At 38.3% G+C, this 25,985-nt stretch overlaps 1 pseudogene; it reads left to right on the top strand.

Moving 5' to 3' along the window:
* LOC110314315 overlaps positions 1 to 25,343 on the top strand; it is a 90,120-nt pseudogene extending 64,777 nt beyond the window's left edge.
* Positions 25,344 to 25,985: the final 642 nt, after the last annotated feature.

The following is a 25,985-nucleotide window of genomic DNA, read 5'->3' on the forward strand; positions in this document are numbered from 1 at the left end:
AAAGAAGTCACTAGATATGCACTTACTGATAACTGGATGTTAGTCCAGAAACTTAGAATACCCAGGGTACAATTTGCAAAACACATGAAAACCAAGAAAAAGGAAGACCAATGTGCGGATACATCATTCCTCCTTAGAATAGTGTACAAAATACCCATGAAAATAGTTACAGAGACAAAGTTTGGAGCTAAGATGAAATGATGGACTATCCAGAGACTTCCCCACCTGGGTATCCATCCCATCATCAGCCACCAAACCCAGACACTATTGCACATGCCAGTAAGATGTTGCTAAAGGGATTCTGATACTGATGTCTCTTGTGATGCTATGCCAATACCTGAGCAACACAGAAGCGGATGCTCACAGTCAGTTATTGGACGGAACACAGGGTCCCCAATAGAGGAGCTAGAGAAAGTACCCAAGGAGCTGAAGGGGTCTGCAACCCCATAGGTGGAACAACAATATGAACAGTACCCCCAGAGCTCGTGTCTCTAGCTGCATATGTAGCAGAAGATGGCCTATTCGGCCATCATTTTGAAGAGAGGCCCCTTGGTCTTGCAAACTATATATGCCCCAGTACAGAGGAATGCCAGGGCCATGAAGTTGGTGGGTAGGGGATCAGGGGTGCGGGGAGGGTATAGGGAACTCTCGGGATAGCATTTGAAATGTAAATAAAGAAAATATCTAATAAACAATAAATAAAAAGTAAATGAAATAAAGAATAAAATAAGGAAAGGCAAATGTGAAAGAAAAAGAAAAAGTAGTTGGGGAGAAAGGTATTGAATATGTTCAAAATCATTATATGAAATTCACAAAGAATTAATAAAAATATTTTTAAGTCCATGATCAGGTGTGATACTACATGAATTTATTTCCCCCATTCAGGAAACACTTCGATTTCTGTCATTTCCAAGCCAGGCAAGTCTATACAATGAGTTCCAGGTTATCCAGAGTTACAAAATGAGTGAGGACATTTTGATAGATAGATGATGATAGATATAGATATATGATAGATAGATAGATAGATAGATAGATAGATAGATAGATAGATAGATATAGAGATAGATAGATAGCTAGGTAGATAGGTAGATAGACATACAAATGATAGGTAGATGATAGATAGATAGATAGATAGATAGATAGATAGATAGATAGATAGATAGATAGATAGATAGATCTATATAATAAAGAACATGCAGATAATATGGAGGCTTGTTAAATTCAAAAAACTCAGATACAAAAAATGTATATGTGTATTTTTCAGACTCTACTGCTAGCCTATCGTCACCTACCCCTCACACCCACACAAATGTCTTTTAAATACTGTTTGAAAATAACACTTGAGATTAAGGTAATAGCCAAAGTTTAGTAAGTAGGGTATTGGAATTGGTCATTGAAAGGGTTAGGGCAGAAAACTATGGAGCTCCTGGGCAGTGGCATAAACAGAAAATGCTAAGCTTCATTCTACATTTTAGATGTACAAAGTAAACTTGAGTCAAGAAAGTAGCTAGACTTGAGCATTTACAACACCAAGACCATGTGAAGGGCATCACAAAAGCACACTGTTAGATGAGAAAATGTACAGACCCAAAAGTTAGTATGGCCTGGGACCAAATCCTGGTTCTCCTGCAATGTGCCAGTGAGTAATCAAAATCACACTCATTCCATTCTCCTTCTTATCAAGGGAAATTTTTGTAAAAATAAAAGTAATTTAGATGATTTTATGAACTAGGTCCTAATCAAATGTGGCAGAAGAGTAAGCATTGATTCCAACCTAGTTCCTTTGACGTTCTAATTTTAAAAAAAAAGATTCAAATTTTATTCTATTTTCTGTACATGAGTATTTTGACTCTGAGTGTGTGTGTGTGTGTGTGTGTATGTGTATACCACTTCTGTACAGTATGCATTCTCACTAATAGACAGGCCATCAAAACAGAACCTAAACAGAGAAAAAAATGAAACTAACAGAGGTCATGATTCAAATGGACCTAACAGGTATCTATAGAAAATTTCACCCAAACATGAAGAATATACCTTCTGTCCAGTACATTATGGGTCTTCCTCCAAAACTAATCATATAATTGTACATAAAGCAAGTTGCACCAGATACAAGAAAACTGAAATAACCCCCTGTATCTTATCATAACACCATTGATTAAGGCTGGACATTAACAACAAAAGAAACAGAAAGACTATAAACCTATGGAAACTGAAGAACTGAAGAACTCCCTACTCAATGACCACTGGGTCAAGGAAGAAATAAAGAAATGAAAGACTTTCAAAAATTTAATAAAAACAAGTCACAAAATACCCAAGGTTATGGGACACAATAAAAGCAGTGCTAAGAGGAAAAGTTCATAGCACTAAGTCCATTCATGAAGAATTGGAGGTATCTCATACTAACAACACAATAGCATACCTGAAAACTCTAGAACAAAAAGAAGCAAGCTTATCAAAGATGAGTAGAAGGCAGGAAATAGTCAAAGTCAGGGCTGAAACCAGTAAAACAGAAACAAAGAGTACAATACAAGGAATCCATGAAACAAAGTGTTGGTTCTTAGACAAAATCGACAAGATAGACAAATCCTTAGCTAAACTATCTCAAAGGCAAAGAGGAATATAAAATTAAGAAAATCAGAAATGAAAAGTGGGACATAATAACAGATACTGCAGAAATCTAAAGAATCATCAGACCTTAATTCAAAAACAGATACACCACAAAATTGATGAAGATAAAAGAAATGGACTGTTTCCTTGATAAATACTACTTACCAAAGCAAAGTCAATAACAAGTAAACAATTTAAAAAGATCTATAAACCCCAAAGGAATAGAAGCAGTCAATAAATCTCCTAGCCCCCCCCCCAAAGCCTATGGCCAGATGATTTTAGTGCAGAATTCTACCAGACCTTTAAAGTAGAGCTAATACCCATACTCTACTTATTCCATAACATAGAAACAGAAGGAACATTGCCTAATTCATTTTAAGAGGACACAATCACCATGATAACTAAACCTCATGAAGATTCAACTAAGAACAAGAATTTGATTAATATCCCTTATGAACATTGATGCAAAAATACTCAATAAAACACTAGTAAACTGAATCCAAGAACATTTCAAAAATATCATTTACTATGATCAAGTAGGCTTAATCCCAGAGATGCAGGGATGGTTCAAAATATGAAAATCCATCAACTGAAAGGGAAAAAATATACATGCTCATCTCATCAGATGTTGAAAAAGCCTTTGACAAAATCCAACATCCACTAGTGATAAAGTCTTGGAGAGATCGGGGCTACAAGGCACGTACCTAAAGACAATGCAGTATACAGCACGCCAACAGCCAAACTCAAATTAAATGGAAAGAAAGCTAAAGCAATTCCACTAAAATCACAGACAAGGCTGCACAATTTCTCCATATCTATTCACTACAGAACTTTAAGTTTTAGCTAGCACAATAAGACACCTAAAGGAGATCAAGGGAATACAAATTGGAAAAGAAGATGTTAAAGTATCATTATTTTCAAATAATATAATAGTTTACATAAGTGACCTCCCAAAATATCTTCCAGGGAACTCTTACAGCTGATATATATCTTCAGTGAAATGACTGGATACAAGAATAACTTAAAAAACAGTCAGTAACCCTCTTATATACAAATGACAAAGGGGCTAAGAAAGAAATCAGGGCAACAGCACCTTTCCCAACAGCCACAAATAATACAAAATATCTTGGGGTAATTTTAACCAAGGAAGTGAAAGACCTGGATAATAAAAAGTCTTTTAATAAAAGAATTTACTTTTCATTAATTATTTTATGTATTTATATAATTATTTATTTATTTACATATCTTTATGGGGCTTGATGACCCAGCATCCAGGGATGCTAGGGTGTTGATGCAGGAGTGGGAGAATCGGTGGTGAAGCACACTCATAGAGGCAAAGGAGAGGCATGGGGCATGGGATGGGGGGGGACTGTGGAAGGTTAACTGGAAAGGGAGATATGAATAAAATGATTAATAGAAATAACAAATAAATAAACATTTTTAAAAAGAGGAGAGGAAGGGTTGAAGGAACCAGAGGAGTCAAGAACATCACAAGAAAACCTACAGAATCAGCTAACCAGGACTCCATAAGGTCTCACAGACACTAAACTTCCAACCAGAAAACATATATGGGACTGACTTAGACCCTCTGCACATATATAACAGTTATGCAGCTGGGTCTTCATGTGGGATTCCTAAAGCAAGAGCAGGGGCTATCTCTGACTATATTGCCCACTAACTAGTTTCCCTTTCTAGCCTCAATAGGGAGATGTGCCTAGGTCTACTGCAACTTGATGTCCATGCTATATCTGCTTGTTGATATCCATGAGAAGCTTCCCCTTTTCTGAGGCCAAGGAGAGGAGGGGTGGACAAAAGGAGGGGAGGTACTTAGGGGGGGGGACGGGGAGGAAAGGGAGAAAGAGGAAGCTGTGTTCAGGATATAAAGTAAATAATTAATAAAAAAAAACTTTTTTTCCATTTGTGAAAACCAGGTCACCATGATTTTAACAAATATTTTACTACATCTTTTCAGCAATTTGGAATTATTAAGTTCTTAACAGTATAGTTAATTTTCTATAGTAGTGACAAAATATCATGTCAGAGGGAAATTATAGAAAGAAGAACTCATTTAGGCTAATGGTTCCAGAGGGTGTAAGAGACTTTCCCTTCTATGTGATAATCCTTAAGAGTGTAAATAATTCAGGTCATGGACACTAATATCTTCACATTTATTTATCTGTAATTTACTGTAGCAATGCTTAATTTTCCCTTTCTTTCTTACAGAGACAAAGTATCAACATGTAGCTTAATCTAGCCTTTAAAAGTCTTCTCACATCAGTACCCTCATGCTAAAATGTGACACCTTGCCTGGCACTAAGATGTACCATCTATAAGAAAACATTTTGTTTGCTTGTTTATAAACAAGGCCTTGGTGCATAGCTCAAGTTGGCCTCAAACTCATGTCTTTTTTTCTTCCCAAGTAATAGGATTATAGGTATATACTAGCATATCTGCTTGTTTATAGTTTTAGCATGAAAGCTTTGCAGCTTTTTGGTATAACTCATTGACAAGACTTTAAATTTTTTGATGCTATTGTAAGTGAAATTCATTTATAAATCTTTCTGTAATATTGTATAAAAATAGTTAGGTTCAAGTGGACCCCCAAAATGGCAGTGCTGGTGATAATGTCCTAAACAGAAAAACTACCACTTATAAACAGAAAAATTGTTATTAGGTAAACAGAAACTTAAACTCATCATTTCTTAGGAATCTCATAAGGCCTTCTGTTTATCAGGACAGTAACTACTTATAGAACCATCAACTACCCATGGCAAAGGCATCATTTAGTTCCTGATTAACACAAGCAGCCTACAACAGCTCAAAGCTGTAATACTAACTCCTTGACTTTTCTGGTCAATACCTCTCCTCCCATCACTACCTGTCCCCTTAAAACTAACCAGGCCTTCCCAGTGGTTAATGTTCTCTGCCCCTTGAGAGGCAGCCCAGCAGTTGGACTCCCCAAATAAACTTCCTTTCCAGCTATGGGGTGCTCTCATTTGGTGGTTTCACTGCACCCTCTCTTAAAAATATAACCTTTTCTTCGTATATTGATCTACATCATGGAACTAGTCTGAATTGATTAGAAATACTATGAATTTCTTGGGAATTTCTATATACAAAATCTTGTCATCTAAGTGTAGTTTTACTTCTTTTCAAGATAAGATACCCTTTTTTCTTGTATAAATAGCCTGGCTAGAACTTGTAGTACCTTATTGAATAGAACCAACAAAGCAAGTATCCCCAGATTGTTCCTAATCTTAGAGAGAATGCTTTCAGTCTATCACCACTGAATATTTTGCTAACTCTGGGCATTTTTGATAAACATCCTTTAATATATTGAGGAAAATTCCTTTTATTCCAAGTTTTCTTGACATTTTCCCCAAAATATCCCATGGACATTTCAATCTTCTAAAATATTTTAGTTTGTTTGTTTGGAGGGGTTTGGTTTTTGTTTTCTGTTTTGTTTTGGGTAGATTTCCCCCTTGTCCCCATTAATAATGCTGATCCATACAATTGTAACATTAAATAATTGTTGCTCACTATTGTAACTAAACATCTTCTAGTAGGGATATTTGCAATGAGTAAGGCTCAAGGTAAGCTCTGAATAAGAAACATTTTGCATGTCATCAGTCAGGTACAGCAGTGAAATGTCTCCAGGTATGAGATTTAGAAATGTCACTTTGTTCTTTGAGTGGCTGATAAGTTATTCACTTTGTTTATTTGTTTGTTTCTTTGTTTCTTTCTTTCGTCATTTTTTTTATAGTTCAGTCATTATCCTTCACCAGGTCTGCCCTCTGGCTGTTCCTCATCCCATAACTCCTCCCCAATCTCCAAGAGGATGTCCCTACCTGCCTCCCTCAGCCCACCATACCTCTCTTGGAGCTTCAAGTCTCTCCAGGGTTATGTGCTTCTTTTCTCACTGAGGCCAGAGCAGACAGTCCTCTGCTGTATATGTATCAGGGGCCTCATATCAGCCAGTGTATGTTGCTTGGTAGGTAGCTCAATGTCTGAGGAATCTCGGGGGTACAGGATAGTTGAAAGGGCTGATCATCCTATAGGGTCTCATTTTCTTTCTTTTTTTATTAGATATTTTCTTTATTTACATTTCAAATATTATCTCCTTTTCCTAGTTTCCCCTCTGAAAGTCCTCTATCCTCTCCCTACCTCCCCCTGTTCCCCAACCCACCCACACCTGATTCCTGTTCCTGATATTCCCCTATATTGGGACATAGAACCTTCACAGGACCAAGGGCCTCTCTTCCCAATGATGACCAACTAAGTCATCCTCTGCTACATATGCAGCTGGAGCGATGAGTCCCACCATGTGTACTCTTAGCTCCAGGGAGCTCTGAAGGTACTGGTTAGTTCATATTGTTGTTCCTCCTATGAGGCTTCAGACCCCTTCAGCTCCTTGGGTCCTTTCTCTAGCTCCTTCATTGGGGACCCTGTGCTCCATCCAATGGATGGCTGTGAGAATCCACTTCTGTATTTATCAGGCACTGGCAGAGCCTCTCAGGAGACAGCTATATCGGGCTCCTGTTAGTAAGCTCTTCTTGGCACCCACAATAGTATCTGGTTTGTGTGGTTGTGGAACTTGTCACTCTAGCTATATATGCCCCAGTATAGGGGAATGCCAGGGCCAGGAAGCAGGAGTAGGTGGGTGGGTGAGCAGGGGGAGGGAAGGGGATAGGGGGTTTTCTGAGGGTAAACCAGGAAAGGGGATAACATTTGAAATATAAATAAAGAAAATATCTAATAAAAGAAAGAAAGAAAGAAAGAAAGAAAGAAAGAAAGAAAGAAAGAAAGAAAAAGAAAGAGAAGGAAGGAGAGAGAGAGAGAGAGAGAAAGAAAGAAAGAAAGAAAGAAAGAAAGAAAGAAAGAAAGAAAGAAAACAAGAAAGCAAGAAAGCAAGAAAGCAAGAAAGCAAGAAAGCAAGAAAGCAAGAAAGCAAGAAAGCAAGAAAGCAAGAAAGCAAGAAAGCAAGAAAGCAANGAAAGCAAGAAAGCAAGAAAGCAAGAAAGCAAGAAAGCAAGAAAGCAAGAAAGCAAGAAAGCAAGAAAGCAAGAAAGCAAGAAAGCAAGAAAGAAAGAAAGAAAGAAAGCAAGAAAGAAAGAAAGAAAGAAAGAAAGAAAGAAAGAAAGAAAGAAAGAAAGAAAGAAAGAAAGAAAATGCCCATGGGGGTATCATTTTCAAGGCTGCTCTTGAGTATAGACAAATGGGATGGGAACAGGGAAAGCTCAACTAAGGCGCCATTGTGGAAACTCAGCTAGTTTGCCCGAATGAAATGCCCCATGAATGACTTAGGATAGTTTAAGTTTTAAAAAAGAAAATGTAGATATTGCCAACCTTTGTTTTCCTTGTTTTGTACAGATATCATTTCTGGATGTCCTTGCTGAAGCACTTTCTTTCTTTCTTTCTTTCTTGCTTGCTTGCTTGCTTGCTTGCTTGCTTGCTTGCTTGCTTGCGTGCTTGCGTGCTTGCTTTTGTTATAGATCTTTGTCTCTGATCTTGGGAATTTTGTGTTAATTATCTAGAAGTATAAATGCTAGATAATCTTCAGGTTATTTCTCTTAGTGAACACACTATTACTTCTCACATTGAAATATGTAATTAATGTTTATTGTAAGTTGCATTTTTTCAAATTTAAAACTTAGGATGAAATACATGAATACTGCTGAGTACAAGATAGGTTTTTATGAGTTTTAATATTGCTGGTTTTGGAATGCATGATAAAATTCATATTAAGGCAGCACCGTGTCATAGTTTAATTTTCACTGTTAAAATTTTCCCGAGGGGTATATACTGTAAGATATACTGTAAGATAGCAGCTTCTGTAATTAACATATTCTATGAGGTACATTAAGATAGTCCTATTCAGAACCTTTCAGGACAGTTAAGCTACTGTGAGCTGATTCAAGCTTTTTGATGGGGGAGGGGCAGATATAATATTTTACTTCTGCAGGTCTCTGATTCAACCTCAGGAGTTATTAGACTGTCCAAATCACTACCACCTCCATACAATTCATTACATGGAGAAATAGGCAGAGATTCATTTAAAATTCCCAATGTTTTCATTTGTAACACTGCATGCTTAAAGATAAAAGAGATCACAGAGGTAGCTGCCTCTTTGTGTACACTGGGACACTGAGGCCCAGCTGGACAAAAGGGCATTTCAGTGTCATTTAGAGCTAGTAGCAGAGTAGAATTAGAAACATGCTCTATTGCTCTTTTCTATTAGAATAGTCTATGTCTCTCAGTCTTTTTCTCTTAGCCTCCTGTTTATCTCTATATGTCATTTTGTAAACCATTCTAAAGGCATTTTCTCAACCTTAATGAGCAGTTAGAAAGGAGACAGCTATGTATTTTTTAAATCATTAAATCATATTTCTGTTTAAAGTAATGCAATTTCCACTTGGAAAGAAATTAAGATGCCAAGATAAGCCAGGGCTCCACTGCTGACCAGATTCTTCTACTTCCAGACACCAGCCACATCACTGTTGGCAGGAAAGTAATGACTGGAAGAAGTCTAGTTAACCCTAAGTGGTGACTCAAATGTTTATACAGTCAACTGTTTATAGTGGTCAAGAAATACAAAGTGTACTCATAGCCCTGACAATAGATATTATCTGTTGACCCAAAGTCTTGAGTGGTAGAACAATACCTGCAGTTTGTACAGCTAAAAATGAAGCAGCAGTATAAGAGGAATTGTTATGTGGAGAAGTCAGATAAAATGTCACACACACATAAGGATTAAGAATAATTGTGAATCCAGTGACAGTGGCATATACCTTTAATCCAGCACTTGGGAGGCAGAGGCAGGAGGATCTCGGTAAGTAGACCTGGTCTACAACCTGGCCTATAGAGTGAGTTCCAGGAAAGCCAGGGCTACACAGAGAAACTCTGTCTCAAAAGAGTTATATATAGCCAGGCGTGGTGACACACGCCTTTAATCCCAGCACTCGGGAAGCAGAGGCAGGCAGATTTCTGAGTTCGAGGCCAGCCTGGTCTACAAAGTGAGTTCCAGGACAGCCAGGGATACACAGAGAAACCCTGTCTCGAAACCCCCCCAAAAGAAAAGTTTTATATATATATATACATATATATGTGTGTGTGTGTGTGTGTGTGTGTGTGTATTTATGTATATGTATGTGTATATATATTTATATATATATTTATGTATATGTATATTTTTTCCTTGGTGTAGAAATGAAGTTTCTAGGAACCTATTCCTTACAAATACAAAGAAAGAACTATATAAATAAATAAACAAACAAATAAATAGGAATATATAAACAATTATTGCAGTGGAAAACTAGGAATAACTAATATTCAATTATGATTAAGTAAATGATCGTTATTCTTTTCAGAAAACTTTTTGGTCACCATATAAAATAATGGGTTTATCATGCATGTATATTATTGTACTTTGTTCATATCTTCTGTATTACCTTAACATTTCTCACTGGCCTACCCTGCCCCTCAAATATCTTACCTTTTGCTTTCATGTAATATACACCACTAAGGGTTAACTAGACTTCTACCAGCCTTTACTTTCCTGCCCACAGTGATCTGGCTGGTGTCTGGAAGGAAGAGAATCTGGTCAGCAATGTATTACAAAATCTGGAGTCAATATATGATAAGAAGCATTCAATATGTCACCCCCATTACTCATCTACAAAAATATGCAGTTTCCTATTAAAAAGTTTAATATTTAACAACATAAAATGATAAAGTTATTAATTCAGGAGAGAGTACACAACAGTGAGGAATGAAACCACAAAGTTAAAAAAATTGGGTCCTCATCAAAGTAACTGGTGCTGAGTAGGAGCTGCCTGAATGGCGTGTCCTGGCAAATACTGCTCTGCTAGAAGGGGCTAATGTGGAAGGCAGGGGCAGGTCCTCTGAGCTCCGGAGTCAATTGCAAAAAGAAAACGAAAAAAAAAAAACCTATTCTGACCAAATATTCCCCCAAGTAATGTCTAGCATGGTGCCCCTAATAAGCGTTCTATAAATGTTTAATGACTGAATAATGATAAACAGATACACAGCTATTAGTCACTCATTAAGGAACACATTTCTTACTTAATACAGCAGAGGGAAAATTGGCATGATTTCAGGCAAACCTCCAAATTTATATTTCAGAAAGAAACACTTCATTTACAACATTCTGATATATTCAAATAAATATATACACAAAACATTACTCACTTGGCTGTATTTCCATGATTTCCTGAGATTGGGGAAAATATGTTTCTAAGCACAGTACAGAAAATGATGTATTACATTAAAATAACTTCTCCTCTTTATGAGATTATAAACCCCAAGTTTGCTTTACGAGGGTCAAGAACAGTCCTCCAGACATAATAGAGAATGATGCCACAACTGGCTGAGTTCAATGTCACTTGATCCAAATATTAATAATAAATAAATAGTAAATAAATAAATAAATAAAGAAAGAAAGAAAGAAAGAAAGAAAACTGTGCATACCTGTCCCGTCTCTGTTGGGTTTTCTCCTACAAACCACACACATTCCCTTTCCTTCAGTGAGTTAGTTCTGCTTAAAGTAACCCTCATAGGTCACAGTTGATGCCAGCATTTAGAAGGACAGGTTGATCTTAAGATAGCCCCAAGAGGACTGGTGACACAGAAGGATAACTGTTCTCCATTCTTCAGTAGTGGCAATGACATATTAGAGTGTGCTTTAAAAATGTCTCAGAGACATTCCATAGGGTGGGGTGACGCTGCTGCTCATCAGGGCCCTTGTATGTGCATAGATGGCATCATCCTTAGCATATGCTACTTTTTCCAGCTATCCATGGAGAGGAAACGATCTCACCTTGTAACTTTCTGTGGCTTACTTTCCAGGTGGGAGAGGAAGCATATAAACTGATAGAGTGAATGAGTTGCTCTTTCCACCCTGTACCTCACTTGTCTCATCAGTGATAATGATTTGATTTACTTCTTCAATGTCCTTCCTTGACATTTACTTTATGGGCATCCAGAAATTGTTTTCCTCTATATTAACTAAATAAAACTATTCCTTATAGCCCAAATATCATCTCCATTACCACAAACTTTTAAAGTTTTTAAAATTAGGATGTAATTACAATCATTAGCACTGAACTTCCCCCTTTCCAATGCTCTCGTTCCCCCTCTCCCTCTCAAGTTTATGACCTCTATTTATTTATTATTGTTACATATATAAATGCATAAATATATAAATACACTCTGCTGCATTCATTTTTCTTGTTTTATATACATGATTTCAGGGCTGTCCCTTTGTATGGCATAACTCATTAGGGGCTTATCTCTGGCAAAGACTAATTTTCTCTCTCAACAGTAATTTCTGGTTGTCTAGGGTAGGGACCTCTACTGTGGAATCTTTCCCTTCCTCATGACTATGTGTATTGACATTGACATTGGTTGAGTTTTCTTTAGACAGGGTTATTATTGAAGTATCACGCTGTAGCATCCATGCTATTTCTGGGGGATACATTCTGAAAGTAGACTTCCTGCTCCTTTGGCTCTTACAATCTTCCTCTTCTTCTGCAATGTTCCCTGAAACTCGGGTGCAGGAATTAATTAAATAAACTATCTCTTATGAGTCAACTACAACATACTGAATCTGCTTAGTGTCTCTCATAGGAAAATTATTTTTAACTCATAACACAATCCAGTACAAGTCTTCATTGTTGGGTGTCTCTCACATTGTGATCCAGGACCAAGCTTTCACTAATTTCTCAGTGTTTTCTCCATTACATCCATATAGAGGACCCTGAACAGAGGCTCACATGAGCATATGATGTTCTAATATGGTCATAGTGCACATGACTATTCATGCCTATTTTTAAGGGTATGGTTACACAGCCATAACTTATACAGGAATCTTAAAATTGTAGTTAAGGCACACTTCAGAAAAGTAGAACAGGAAATCTGGTGAGTGCTAGGATTGTCTTCCACACCCTCCAAGGTCAAAGGTCTCCGTTCTTTGATCTTTATTGAGGAAGAGAAATCACCAAGTCACTGTAAGAAATCTGAGCAACAGGGGATCCTGAAACTGACCACAGCATGACTAATACCTCCTCTAAATAACCTAGAGTGAAGATTTGGAGTACTAAATTGGAGGTTATTTGAAAGAAGACAGAACTTTATACTGACAGAAAGGAGCAGCTTTCTGGCAGCAAAGCATTCAGTAGCTGAGCCACATAATTAGAGGTGACTGACCGTTGATCCATGTCATGCACACTGCCTCCCAGCCTGGAAAGCTGCTGCTGCTGCTGCTGCTGCTGCTGCTGCTGCTGCTGCTGCTGCTGTTGCTGCTGCTGCTACTGCTGCTGCTTCCGCTGCTGCTGCTTAGAGGTTGAATCAAATGGGACAAGTAGGATATCGAAGCGAGAGAAGTTGCATCAGTGCTCATGTGTCTCCAAACAGATTTCTAGGCTTTAGGGGGTTGTGTTTAAAGGAAACAAACCAGAATTCGGAGATAAACAGTTTGGTATTGCCACTTGCCTAGTTTGAGGCCTTGAAAACTACAATTCCATTTTTTTTTGAAAAGTGTGGGTTTTCTCATCGATATATCAGTATAATGATGACACCTTTCTCACAGAATTACTGGAATGTGTAAACTGTATACAAATAACTGGCATAAAACTTGATGCGTTAGTTTTAATTTTCAACTTGCCACAATCTAAAGTCACCTGAGGAGAGTGTCTAAATGAAGGACTATCTGATCAAGCTAGCCTGTGAACACGTCCCTGGGGATTGTCTTGGTTGCCTTAATTGATGTGGAAAGATTCAGCCCAGTTTGGGTGGCATCATTACCTGAATTTGAGTCCTAGACTATATATAAGAGTAGAGAAAGTGAACTAAATATGAAGTATTCATGTATTTATTTCTCTTTTGATTGTGGATGTGTTATGACCTAAGTTTCTTCTGCTTACCTTCCCTAAGCCCTTTCTCCCCTTAGTTACTTTTGGTCAGGGTATTTTATCATAGCAACAGAAATGAAACTAGGATGCTTGGAATATAGTAGATCCTCAACAGAGAGTCTCTCTTTAAATATATTATTAAATCAATTTGCAGTGGAGAGCCTGCTTCATCAGCCTGTGCGCATCTTTCCAGTTTAACCAGGGGAAGTGGAGACAAAAAAAAAATGAAGTCAGAAAGTTATAAGGGACCGAAAGGGAATCAAGGGGATTTGAATGTTATCTGAAAGATGACCTTTCCCAGTTAGCTTCAGCTACCAACTTCACACAGCTCAGAGTTATCTGAGGTAGTCTCAAGTTAGAGAATGCCTCAAATCACAATGGCCTGTGGGAATGTCTAAGGAATATTTCTTGATTACTAATTGATGTAGGAAGACCCATCTCACTCATCCTAACTGGAGGCTGGAGAGGCTAAGTGGTATACAAAAAGCTGGACAAAATCTGAAGTCCAAATAAGTAAGCAGCTCCCTCCATGGCCTCTGCCTCTGCACCTGGTTGAATTCACACCTCAACTGTCCTAATGGTGAGCTGTGAAATACTAAAGCATTTGCTCTCCAAGTCGCTTTTGACTGTGCTGATTGTGACAGCAACAGAAAGCAAAGTAGAACAGAAATTGGACCAAGAGGGAGGCTGTTACTCTGATGAACCCGATCTTGTTGTTTTAGGGACCATTTGGAAATTTGAGCAGGAAAAGATGATGTGTTTTCAAAGTTTAATGGGCCGTTCTGTGGGAACTTGGGCTATAAGAATGCAGTGAGGAATGCATACAGTGGGGGGGGGGGTCTGCTGTGCATGATGTTTCCAAAACAAATGAAAATGTTATTAGGTGTGTGTGTGTGTGTGTGTGTGTGTGTGATCAAGAGTCTGTGGAAATAAAACATTTGATTCAGTGGAACAATGGATAATGGTCATCAGGGGCTGAAAACTTAGCTGTGATAAATGAAAGATCAGCATCGTTGCTGTGAAATCTTCTGTGAAAAGGAATGAGTTTCCTCACGATAAGAAAAGCTGTCATCTAAGGGAGCTAAGGCTGTATCACCAGCTGGCAGCTTAACTTAGCAAGTTGTAGAAGTCCTTCAGTGTAGTACTGGTTTTGGTGGCTCATAGGCTCCAAGAATGGAGAGTAGAGTAGCTAAGGCCTGACTCAGTATGCTAGTATAGTAGTTCCTGAAGTGACTCTAGGAGGGGGCATTAGTTAAGGTTACAGCCTCAGTTGCAGTGATGACTATGAAGGACAGTGGCAGGTGTGGAGTGGAGTTGGCCTAGGCCTACAAAACAAGCCTATGTTCTGTGTGTTGTAGACAGAAGGACACGAAACTATCCAAGCCCTTCTGGAGCTGGAAGACCAGGAGCAATTTCTAGATACTGTCTATTGAACTACATGATTCGATTAAGACTCTTGTGTGGGAAAAAAAAATCTCTTGTGCAGTATATAAAAGCATTCACCTGTCAGTAAAATTTGAATGGCCAGTAGCAAAGCAGGAGAGAACAAGCAGAGAGAGAGGGGGGGGAGAGGGAGGGAGGGAGGGAGGGAGAGAGAGAGAGAGAGAGAGAGAGAGAGAGAGAGAGAAGAAGAACTCTGGGAGAGTTGGGCGAGATAACCAGTTATGCAGCAGAATGTACGTAGTATAAATGGGTTGGTATAAATTAAGAACTAGCTGGGAAGTAAGCCTAGCTTAGGGCTATCAGCATTGTAAATACAGATAAGTCTCCATGAGCTGGGGTGGGCTTAGAAAGCCAAAATGCTTACACTCCTGATGTAGGGTTTTTGCTTTGATCTTATAGTAATTGTAGTCTGGTCCTACTCTCTTGGAATAAGAAAGCATTTAGCTTGCTTTTTATTTTACAAAAGCCTGCAGGTAAAAGACTTTGGATACTTCTAAAAAGACACTGAACTTTTGAAGCATTGAATTAAAAAAAAAAAACTACTGTAGGATTTTAAAGCTCTACTATATTTTATATTATAATATTAATGTAAGATCCTCTGGACAAAAATGTAAGGAAATGTTCTGGCTTAAAGTATGATTGTGTGTCAAGTTGACTAGGAGATGAGTGTCCTACTTAGTTTCAGCTATAATTTAGAATTTGACACAGCCTCTGGGAAGTGCATTCTCTGGGAAGTGCATGGAGTTTTCTGAGGTAACTGTCTCAATTGTACTAACAAATATGTATGGTTGTGGGACATTTTCTCAATTGCTAATTGATGCAGAAGGGTATAGTCCATGGTGGGTATTACCATCTCTAGAATGGGTGATCTGGGCAGTATAAGAAAGCTAACTGTGTAGAAAGTAAAGGGAAAAACAGAAAACAATGCTTGTCCACAGTTTCTGCCTTTGTTTCTGCTTGGGTTTCTGCTCTGTCTTTCCTTAATGATTGACTATAATCTGAAAGTGTAGGCCAGATAAATCCTTGCTTCTTCAACTTTGAGCCATAGTGTTTATCACAGCCACAGAAACTAAACTTGAACAAGATCCTTTGAGACTATTAGAGCCTGCTTCCTAAATGTAATTTGAAGATTAAATGAAATGATATATTTTGATCCTTAGCCCAGACTACTGCATCACAAGCATCACTATAATGACATGTGTCACCTATTCTGAAAAGGTGAAAGCAACATGGGTTTGGTAAGGAGGAAGAAATTGTGGTGTGTCTCTGGATGGCCTCAAACTTGTCAGTCTTGTAGAGAATGAAACGGGATATAATGGAAGCTTGAAAGTGAATCATGAAGATCTGGAGATGCTGCCATAGTGACACTGGCTCCCTCAGTCCAACCTTACAGGGTGATGTCTGCAGAAAGGATGAGATCATACCTCGATAATTCTCTGTGTTCCAGAGGGGGAAAATGTCTTGGAAATTTAAGTCAGTATTATTTTGAAAACCAGATGCCAAGCTTTGAAATACAGCTTGCCTGTCTTCAATATCTCGTTATGTTCCCACTGCACAGGGGAAAAAGCCAACTGTTTATACACAGTAGTATTTCTGGTAACTGAACTTATTAGTTTAAAAGACAATATTTACAGAGCTCACAAAATAGCATGCTTTCTGTCCATAGAGACCTGTTTTAATTAAAGCCCTACCTTTAAAATTCATTAAAGTAATCAGTTCTAAGCGATTAGAGCGTGCATATTAGATTTCAACATGTGAGTGCTACAAATTCTCCTCCACAGGTGCGGAAGGCAGTGATTTAAACAATTGAAAAGATATCTTCTTTCATTTAATTTCATTTCAGTTTTATTTAAAGGCATTGACTGGCTAACTGCAAGAATTTTAATTTTATATTATGTAGATCACCTCATCATGATTGTCACCTGGGGAGACTTGTGACACAAACTGATGCCGGTTCCCCTGGAGTAGAAGGGAAAGAAAGGGAGTTGCTGACTATTAGGAGACAAAATGTCACCATGTTTTTCTGCCAGAAGGAGCCTTTGCTTTTCTCCTTTAGATCTCTGGTTGCAAGAGCTCAATTGAGCAGCTTACAGGTATAAGAATATAACTGAGACCACAAATACTCTAGGCATTACTGCAATGCATGGAACACATACAGCATGTTATCTATGCACATTATGCTTTGGAAGTCTCATAGCAACACTATGAAGTAAGGCTTTTAGTCATTCTCCTTCCTTAGATGAGCCTCAGAGAGGCTTCCATTTATCAAATGCAACATAAATATTAACAAGCAAGAAATCAGTACAGGAGGAAAAGAATTGGTGTTGGAATTCCCTTATGTCCACTTTCTAAAAGTGGGCTCTTTGGTATTTAGTTTGTTCATATGGAAAACGGGAATAATTAGGTCCATTTTTATAGGGCTGTGATGAGAATCAAATTGGGTAACACAAACAATCCATTTACTACAGAGGCTATGCCCAATATAAGACAGCTAGTACCTGTGAATCTAGGTATGCAACTGTCAGAAATCAGCACCCTTGTGCTCCAATCATTTCCCTTGCATCCCCAAAAAGGAGGCATAGAAGTCCTCAAAAGACAATATGGGTACTTTATTCAGCTTGCAGGAATGGGATATAGACAAGTGCTGAGTGTGAGGATCTGCAGTAGCAGGTACCAGGCCTCTTATCATACAGGTTTCCTGGAAGACACTGAAGTTGGTATCCTGTAAAGGCTAACAGTACAGAGCCAGCAGCCAAGCTCTAAAAAGAGACCTCAGATCCTTCTCTGATAAAAACAAGTTGACACGACACTGCCAGATGAAAAACGAAAATGCTACATATGTACCAGAGGATGGCCTAGTCAGTCATCAATGGGAGGAGAGGCCCTTGGTCCCGTGAAGGCTCGATGACCCAGTGTAGGTAAATGTCAGGGTAGGGAGGTGGGAGTGGATGGGTGGGGGAGCATCCTCATAGAAGCAGGGGGGAGGGAATAGGGGGTTTCTGAGGGGGAGAAACTGGGATGGGGGTTAGCATTTGAAATGTAAATAAAGAAAATATCCAATTAAAAAAAAGTTAAAGAAGTAAAATGAAAATGAACCCTTAATGGAATTTTTTTTTTTATCCAGTATGACAAGAGGCCTGGTACCTCCTTAATTTCCACAAGAAAATACCAAGGCCTCTTGGTTGCAAGTCACATAATAGCTGGAGAATGAATTTTTTCACTCTGGCTCAAAATAATTCTACCACTTTACTAAATATGTGGCTCTGGGGGAAAATACCTAATTCTTATTAGACGCAAGGGTTTTTTTTTTTTTTTTCCATCAAAGGGGGTTAACCCTGCAAGAACTCACAGAACATTTCCCTCTGCTCTGATTAGCAAATATCATCAGGTTGTGAAGTCAAGCTCCCACCACCCGGATGTGAGACAGTTACCACCTAAGGTAGAGATAAAAGACAGAAGCCATTCTGGTCATGTATGTTTGCTAGACTGGTTTGATCTTAGAACACCCTTTTCATTATAAGAATTACCTTGTTGAGGTACTTTGGCTTTGTTCTTGTGTCCCCTTTGCAACACTGAGATTATTCTTTGTTTTTAGTGTTCCTTTATGCATTTTCCCCATTAGTAATGGCATACCTACTCTGCTGTAAATTTACAAAGAACTAAAGAAAAGAATGATGATGAGGAAAAAAAATTACCTTTCCAATTTTCTGGAACCTTATCCCCTGTCATAGTCATCTTTTCTTCTGTCCCCACTTCTGTGTCTCCTAAAAGCCATCCTTTAAGCGTCCCTTATAGCCTTTCCCCCTTACTATCATATTTTTAATTAATATTTTTCTTTCCATATCCTCCTTACCTTCCTACTCACCCAACTTCATGGCTTCCCCTCAAAAATCTCCAAAACTGAAAATCAAAACAAACAAGAACTAATGAGACAAAAAAAAAACATGAAAAAAGCCACACAGACAACACACACAGGCATACACACACACACACACACACACACACACACACACATACACAGATGCACAACTCACAGACAACATACAGAAAAACAACACACACAGAAAACTCACAGAGAGAGACAACACACAGACAACATACACATACAGACAACACATAAACACAAACAAAATACACAGAGACAGACAGACAATACACACACACACACACACACACACACACACACCATGGAGTCAGTTTTGTATTGTAAAACTACTGTGCATGCAACCTCCCTGAGGTATGGTTTACATACTCCACTGGAGAAACTGACTTCCCTTTGACATTAAGCATCAACAGCAAATAGCTTATTGGTTAAGGGTAGGACTTTATGTCCACTTCCTCTTTTCAGTTTTGCTCTCCCACATTACCTCTGTCAGCTGAGTGGTGGCTACTGATGTTGTCTATTCTGAAGATCCTGGTAAAGTAGCAGTAGTGCCTCAGTACTTCTGATCTGGGTGCTCCTATAAGAAAAATTGGGTCTTGTAAACTTTATATGACCCAGCACAGGGGAAGGCCAGGGCCAAGTAGTAGGAGTGGGTGGGTAGGGGAGCAAGGGGCAGGAGGGGTATAGGGAACTTTCGGGATAGCATTTGAAATGTAAATAAAGAAAATAATAATAAATAAATAAATAAAAAGAAAGAAAAATATACTCTAGAATGATTAGTTCAGGGGTCTTCTCAGGACAGAACTGCCTTGCAAGCTGCAGATTCATCTGCTGAGAATAAAGAGTATAAGCTTACATCTTGGTATTCAATAGCAGAGCCATACAAAATTTTCTCCTGCCCCTGAGGGAAGGCTAGTGCCTATTCCTGGACCAGGTTCTCTCTGCATTGAGCTAAGTATAAGAATATAATGGTGCACAAGTAGGATACAGTCTTAGTTCTCAAAAATCTAAAATAACTCTCAAATTTAAAAACAAAAAAACAAAACAAGTTGTTTTGTTCATTTATTTACTTAACTTGTATGTATTGAGCTCATATTTTGTGCCAAGTCATATGCTGTGTTTTGAAAATAAGCTGATAAATCAAAATACACTGTGATGGTTAATGCTGATTTCACTTGACGGGTTCAAAGGGATTATTAACCTTAAAGGCCAGTGAGGAAGACCCCCTCCCTAAAGTCAGCTTTGGGCACCAACTCAAGCACTTCTCAGGTAACATTATGGAGGAAAACATAACTGTCCCTCTTTAGAGTTTTATTTTTTTCCTTGAATAGATGGAGCTATGAGAACTCGTTAAACAAAAGTGAATTTCTTCTGGTCAAAAGAATGGAATCATAATTTTACCTTTAGTTATGGGTACAAACATGACATTCTTATCTGCTTCAAAGATTAGAATATTACATATTGTTCTCTTCCCAGACCCTCTTAAGAGTTAATCTAATTTCTGGTCTGTTAATCACCTGGTCAGGAGATCACCCTACAGGAAATCTGATTCAACTGAAGACATATTAAGGAGATGGGAAGAATGATTAGCTCCTTAATGAGATAATGCACATAACACATCTCAGAAGCCCTTCCTATGATGCATCTGGTTATAGAGTTACTGGCATGCAATATATCTCTCTGTGCCCACTTTAGTGAGTTCTTACTCAAAGAACATGACTTTTCATTTTTTTCCCTTAATCTATTTTTCAGGTAACATTGACTAGTTTAAGCATGGTAATATCTGTCTGACACTTTGGGATTTTCTACTTTTGTCTGAAATCTCTCTATCCCTTAGTCATAGAGCTGCTTGCAAAACTCCATTGCTGAATATGCCACCTCATAGTAACAGTTGAGTGGAACCTCAGTTCTAGGAACTGCTCCTACTACAAAGAAGCTTGTCCTCCTCATTATCTGGTTCCTCCTCTTCCTCTTTCTTCTTCTTCCTCTTTCTCCTTTCTATTCACTGTCAGCAAGCACTTCTTGGTATCAGCAGTAGTGGCTGGATTAGATGAGGCAGTCTCTAGATGGCCTTTTCCTTTGGTCTCTGCTCAACTCTTTGTTCCTGTATTTCTTTTAGACAGGAGCAATTCTGGGCTAAAATTTTGAGACGGGTGAGTGGCCCCATCCCTCAACTAGGAGCAATGCCTAACAACTGGAGATGATCTCTACAGTTTCCCTCTCCCTTTTGTTGGGTATTGCAGCTAATGGCATCCCCGTTGGGTCCTGGGAGCCTCTTGCTTTCCTGGCACCTGGGAGTTTAGGTTGGATACCCCCAGTTCCCCATCACCACTGCTACATACATCTGTTCAATTTTCTGACCCTCTGTATATCTCCTCAGTCTCCTCCCACACCTGATCCTGACTGCCTTTATTCCTTTCCCCTCCTCTCTTCTTCCCTAGGCAGTCCCACCCTCTACCTCCCCTGATTATTTTGTTCCCCCTTGTAAGTAAGACCAAAGTATCCACACTTTGGTCTTCCTTCTTCTTGGGTTTCATATGGTCTGTAAGTTGAATCATGGGTATTCCAAGTCTTTAGCCTAATATACACTTACCATTGAGTACATACCATGTGTGTTCTTTGGTGTCTAGGTTACCTCACTCAGGATGATATTTTCTAGTTCCATCCATTTGCCTTCAAAATTCGTGAAGTCATTGTTTTTAATAGCTGAATAGTACTCCATTGTGTATATATACCACATATTTTTGTATCCATTCTTCCATCGAGGGGTATCTGTTTTGTTTCCAGCTTCTGGATATTATAAATAAGGCTGCTATGAATATAGTAGAGCATGTGTCCTTGATATATGATAGAATATCTTCTGGGTATATGCTCAGGAGTGGTATAGCTGGGTCCTCAGGTAGTACTATATCCAATATTCTGAGGAACCACCAAACTGATTTCCAGAGTGGTTGAACCAGCTTGCAATCCCATCAGCAATGGCGGAGTGTTCCTCTTTCTCCACATCCTTGACAGCATCTGCTATCAACTGAGTTTTTTATCTTAGCCATTTTGACTGGTAGGAGGTAGAATCTCAGAGTCGTTTTGATTTGCATTTCCCTGATGACTAAGGATGTTGAACATTTCTTTAGGTGCTTCTTGACCCTTTGACATTACTCAGTTGAGAATTCTGTTTAGCTCTGCACCCCATTTTTAATAGGTTTATTTGGTTCTCTGGTGTCTAACTTCTTGAGTTTTTGTATATGTAGACTATTAGTCTTCTATTGGATGTAGGATTGGTAAAGATCTTTGCCAATCTGTAGATTGCTGTTTGTCCTGATGACAGTGTCCTTTTCCTTACAAAAGCTTTGCAATTTTATGAGACCCTATTTGTCTATAGTGAATCTTAGAGCCTGGGCCATTGGTTTTCTGTTCAGGAAATTTTCCCCTATGCCGATGTGTTTGAGGCTCTTTCCCAATTTCTATTCTAATTGATTCAGTGTATCTGGTTTTATGTGGAGGTCTTTGATCTACTTGGACTTGAGATTTGTACGAGGTTATAAGAATAGGTCAATTTGAATTCTTCTACATGTAGACCTCCACTTAAATGAGCATCATTAGATGAATATGTTGTCTTTTTTCCATTGTATGTTTTTAGCTTCTTTGTCAAAGATCAATGACCTTAGGTGTGTGGGTTCATTTCAGGGTTTTCAGTTCTATTCCATTGATCTATATGCCTGTCTCTGTAGCAATACCATGTGATTTTTTTAATCACTATTGCTATGTAGTACAGTTTGAAGTCGGGGATGGTGATTCCTCCAGAAGTTCTCTTATTGTTGAGAACAGTTTTTACTATCCTGGGGTTTTTGTTGTTACAAATGAATTTGAAAATTGCTCTTTCTATATCTGTGAAGAATTGAGCTTTGGTGGGGATTGCATTGAATCTGTAGATGCTTTTGGTAAAATGGCCATTTTTACTGTGTTCATCCTGCCAATCCATGAGTACGGGAGATCTTTCCACCTCCTGAGATCTTCAATTTCTTTCTTCGGAGACTTGAAGTTTTTGTCGTATAGATCTTTCACTTGTTTGGTCACACCAAGATATTTTATATTATTTGTGACTATTGTAACGGGTCTCATTTTCTTAATTTTTTTTTCAGACTGACTATCCTTTGAGTAAAGGAAGGCTGCTATGTTAGAGTTAATTTTATATGTAGCCACTTTGCTGAAGTTGTTTGATCAGCTGAAGATGATGTTGAGTTCAGTTCGAGTGAAGTAAAATGACCCCAGACACACAAGTGGCCAGTTAGATAAATAGATTTGAAACTTGGGGAAGGAAAGGGGCTACCTAAAAATAGAAATCCGCCTTTTGTCAGTTCATACACTAGTGAAAACTGAAGACAAGAATGACAGGATTCACCAAGGCAGAATGGAGAGTGAGCACAAGAAAAGCACAAAAATAGACCTCTAGTTAATTCCAATAGTTAAGAGTCATGTGGAAGAGAATAAACTTGGGAGAGTAAGAAGAATCTTCCAGAAGTGTACATCCTGGCATAGAGACTCCTCCAAGGAGGGTGTGGCATAAGAAACAAAGTGAAAAAAAAAGTCCATTAAAGTTAGTAACACAGAGGTAATCAGGCAGAGTAAAGAACGCACCCAACTCTTCCTTTGTTTCCTTAATCTGAGAGGTACCATTCTGATGGCTGACATTAACTTTGTGTGAGGGTTCCCCTTCTAACTCTTCATGGGGCCTTTTGACCTTTCCCCAATCCCATGTGTGTTTTGAGAAAGATGTCAGTGTCGTGGACCACCTCCAGCACAGTTCTCCAGGTGTTTGGGTTATTCCCAACTGATTGGTGTTCCAGGCATCATTTTTATAACTACCACTTATCACTAATTTGGTCCTAATTCTGGCTCCATGTCGTTTTTCCTTTTAAGGGCTAATAGTTATGCATTAGCTATAATTTATTCCTACAATTACTTTTCAAGGGCTCAGCGATGATAGTAGTTTTCAATCCCATAGTGTAAAATGCGTTTTCAGGCTATTATCATCACATAATTATATAAATAAGTGGGTGAACAAATTAGCCAAAGCAAAAAGCTGTCAGACCCCAGGCACACCATCTTATTGGTTTAGTATTCCAGGTACCTCCCAGTAACTTTCCTCAGCTCTGGGTGGGCATGAAAAAATTAAGGCACAAGAATAGATTACTAAAGGAGCAAATTTTTTAAAAATTTCATCTTAGAAAATTTGATTATGCAGATGTCACAAATACGTGGACAGTTATTTAAGACTACAACACTACATAATTAACTCAATGAAATGCAGAGTCACAATTCAATTTCTGTTTCAAATATCAGTTGTTACTTTTCTTATGTACAGGAAAGCACTGCTTATTGAGAGCTAGGTTTACCTCTCTGTAGTTCACCAATTATTATCTCCTTTCAGATTTCTTAATGCATTTGATTTAAAAGCATTAGTTAACACTTTAAAAAAATGCCTCCCTCTTACTGTCTAGCTGTGTTTGAATCTACTAAGAGTAAGTGGGCAGTATTTATCCAGGTTAGCATAAAAACACTGTACAATTGTGAATAGAAAAAACCAAATGTGATATTGCTAAGCTCTTAATTTAGATACAAATTTATATTTAAAATCCAGATTCTCCCTGCCTGGCCCTCTTGGTAATCCAGCTTTCATGCCCTTTGTCTTTATTACATCTAGTTAAGCCCAGGAATGTCTTCTTATTTAAGAAAGAAGCCAGCTTCAAGGGCATCACTGTCCCAAATCTTGTAATGTGTTCCCCAAATAGCAATGTCCTCTATCAAGACCTTCTTGCCCTTATAGCATTTGGTTAAATACAGCAGGCCTTGATTCTGGTAGAATGACAACTGCTTTGGTTCAGAACTATTATCTTCCCAAACACTGGTGTGTTTGTGAAGAACATGAGTCCTCATCAGCTTCTCCAGTTCTTGTTTGTATCTCATTTCCACAAAACATCTATCACATAAATGAGATAAAGTTGCAATGAGACCCCTAAAATTATCAGAGGTCTGGATTTTAGGTTGTGTTTGTATGTTTGTTTGTTTTATTTTAATTTATTATTTCTGTGGGGGGAGGGAAGGGAGAGAGAGAGAGAAAGAGAGAGAGAGAGAGAGAGAGAGAGAGAGAGAGAGAGAGAGAGAAGTGCTACAGAAATTACAGAGTCACACATGTTCCAGTGTGTGTAGAGGTTATACAACAGGACTCTTGGGAATCACTTCTTTGCCACCATAGGTTCCAGGGATGGAACTCAGGTCAATAAGTTTGCTTGGTAAGTGCCTTCACATACTGAGCCATCTTGCAGGGCCTCTTTGTTTGTGTTTGCTGTACTTTTTATTGGTAAATGTTCATTGTACTATGTTTCAAATTTTAGGTATTAAAAGATTTCTCTTTCTCTATGGAGTGCTACAAGTTTGTGAAGGCCAAAAAGGATGCATGGACTACCTGTGAATGCAAGGAATAAGCTCTGGACCTCTGGAAGAGCAGTAGGTGCTTTTAAGTGCTTAGCTATCTCATCATCCACATTTTTGTTTTGGTACAACTTTCTGATATATATATATATATATATATATATATATATATATATATATATGTACATATTCTTGAAAATATATTGCAAAGTTTCCAAGGTTAGATGCTATGAAGTCACATGGTTCTAGAGTCAAGTCATTATTTCTAAGACTCACTAGCAATCTGAAGACAAACAATGGCACATGGATTTTTGAAGGACGTTTTATTCTAAACTAAAGTACTTAGGAATTGAGGGTAGTAACATACTTTAAGAAAACTGTTTGCAAATGCTCAGAACAGAATAGCCAGCAGTGTTAGAGAGTCCCAAGGAAACAATGTTTTGAGATATTTCAACATGGATAGAAAAATCTGGCCAAATCTTATGTTAGCTGACTCTTAAGGACCCCCCACCCTCTGTTTGTCTGACCTCCTCCTAACCAGAACTTGGAGAGTCTGGTGATCAAGACTTTCAGGTGCACGTGGATATGATTTGTCTTTGATGCTTACCTTGGATACATTACTCTACACATCTGCTCAAGATGAAACAACTTTTAGAGTCCATTTAATATAAGTATTAATGTGGGGCTAGAGAGAA

Source organism: Mus pahari, chromosome X (assembly GCF_900095145.1).
Source record: "Mus pahari chromosome X, PAHARI_EIJ_v1.1, whole genome shotgun sequence".
Taxonomy (NCBI): Eukaryota; Metazoa; Chordata; class Mammalia; order Rodentia; family Muridae; genus Mus; species Mus pahari.